We start from the raw sequence: 2,712 nt of genomic DNA, 5'->3' as shown, positions 1-2,712 counted from the left end.
TTTCTGGTTTTTTACTTTAATTTAACTTTATATATTATTAAAGGGTTTGAGCCTATTTGTGTAGATTTCTAAACATTATAACTTACCTCTGTTTTCTCTTTCACAAGATTTCCTTCTTTTGTCAAAGTTAAAGCATTTTTTTTTAGTACAGATGAAGAAGAGAAGTTGAAAAACAGAGGCACTTCCCATCTCCCCCATTTCAAATCTATCTGCTATGAAAACCTGATGGTGTCTGTGGAACATAGAATTAAAATGTGACTGCTTTGTTCTTTAATGTGGACTATCCATGTATAACATCCACCCTGCTGCTAGTGGTCATTCAAATGGCAGGGAGTGAAGAACAGAGTCATTCATATGCTGAAGTATTATGCTGTCAAAACTCAATACTCAGCATGCCTTTCTTCTTTGTGTCATTTGTATTACATCTTTAATCTGCTTTTTACAGCTTATTCTTCTGATTCATGAATATACAATTAAAGCTTCATCAAGACTGGTTGTCACTAAAATCTACCTGGCCTATATATTCATTTATGACAATATTTAAAGATATCTAGATATTTAGAGTATGCTGTTGTGTTTTCTCTCAATTAGGAAATGCAGTTTCCTTTTCTTTTAGTTTTAGGTGAGCATTTTTTCATAATTTGAAGAACAATACATTTAGAAAACATTTTATTGCTTTCTGGTGAAAGTATAGACAGAAAATCTGGTTCCCAATTAATAATTTCTGCAAAATTTTTTCAGTGATATCAGTTCCATTTTCCAGGGTGTGAATGCTCTCATCATTTTCATTCTGGTTGCTTCATTGCTGACAATCCATTTTCCCTACCCCAGATTTGTATGATATAATTCACCACTCTTGTGACAGTTGTCATGCTGTGGTAGCTTGTATGTTGCTGCGATGGTGGGAGTTTTGTCATCAGTATTTTAAATACCAGCAGGGTCACCCAGGATGGACAAGTTTCAGCAGAGCTTCCAGACTAAGATGGACAAAGAAGGAGAGGCTGACTACTTATGATTGGTTACCCACTGAAAACCTTATGAATAACAACACAACACTGTCAGAGAGATAGAAGATGAAAACATTCTCAATAACATCAGTCTAATGTCAGATATAGTGCTGGAAGACAAGCCGCTCAGGTTGGAAGGCACTTAAAATATGACTGGGAAAGAGCTGCCTCCTCCAGATGGAGTTAACCATAATAATGTGAATGCAGCAAAAATTTGGGAACCTTCATTTTCTGTTAGGGCACAACTCTAAATAAGAAGAAATAGCTGTAAATATACATTAATCATCAGAACATGGAATGTACAATGTATGAAGCAAGGAAATTGGAAGTTGTCATAAATGTTATGGGATGCAACATTAATGAATTGAAATGGACTGGTATTGGTCCTTTTGAATCTGACAGGCATGTAGTTTACTGTGCCAGGAATGTCAAATTGAAGTGGAATGGTGTTGCATTCATCATCAAAAAGTATCAATCTTGAAGTAAAATGATGACGGTGATATAATATCCATATGCATACGCCTTCAAGGAATATCAGTTAATAACACTATTCAAATTTACATACCAACTATTAGAGTCAGTAAAGATAAAACTGAAGAATTCTACCAACTTCTTCAGTCTGAAATTGATCAATCAAGATGTGTTGATGATTATTGGTGACTGGAATGTGAAAGTTGGAAATAAAGAATGATAAGTCAGAAAACACAGATTTAGTGATAGAAATAATGCTGGAGATTAGATTATAGAATTTTGCATGAACAAGTACTTATTCATTGAAAATACCTTTTTTTAAACAACATAAAAGGAAACTATATACATGGATCTCAGCAGATGGAATATACAGGAATCAAATTGAATATAGCTGTGGAAAGAAATGGTGGAAAAGGTCAATATTAGCCAAAAAAGACGAGGAGCCGATTGTGGAACAATCAGTTGCCCATATGCAAGTACAGACTGAAACTGAAGAAAATTAAAACAAGTCCACGAAAGCTAAAATGTGACCTTAAGTATATTCCACCTGAATGTAGCAACCATCTCAAAAACAGATTTGATGATTTAGATGCCAATGGAAAAAAATAGAAGAGTTATGAGATGAAACCCTATACACGATAGCTGTGGGTCAGAACTGCCTCCATGGCACTTATCAGGAACATCATCCAGGAAGAAATCAAATTTTTCTGTTAACCATAATGATGGAGTCTGTTAAATTTTGCTAAAAATAAAAGACCGAAAGAAAAGATAAAAATGGATGTCGTAAGAGTCTCTGAAATTTGAGCAAAAAGAAGCTAAAGCAAATGGAAGAAATCAGGAAGTAAAAGAGGTAAACAGAAAAATTCAAAGTACAGCTTGAGAAGACAAAGTGAAGTATTAAAATGGAATTTGCAAAGACCTGGATCTGAAAATCCACACAGAAGGAAACGCTTAGCATTTCTCAAGCTGAAAGACTAAAGAAAACATTTAAACCTTAATTTGCAATATTGAAGGATTTTATAGAGTTCTGTTGTGGCAAAAAGGTGGGCTAATGAGTTGGACTGAAAAGTCACTTTGAACCACAAGGTCAGGAATTCAAGCTTACCAGTCACTCCTTGAAAACCCTATACAGAGTTGCTATGGGTGGGAACTGGCATTATGGCACTTAACAATAAAAACAGTATGTAAAAAATATTGAAAGATGCATGAAGCATGAAAAGAAGAAAGAAGGAAT

The sequence above is a fragment of the Chrysochloris asiatica genome, unplaced genomic scaffold (assembly GCF_000296735.1).
Source record: "Chrysochloris asiatica unplaced genomic scaffold, ChrAsi1.0 scaffold00021, whole genome shotgun sequence".
NCBI classification, from domain to species: domain Eukaryota; kingdom Metazoa; phylum Chordata; class Mammalia; order Afrosoricida; family Chrysochloridae; genus Chrysochloris; species Chrysochloris asiatica.
The sequence above is the reverse complement of the archived record's forward strand: the minus strand, read 5'-3'. Positions refer to the sequence as shown.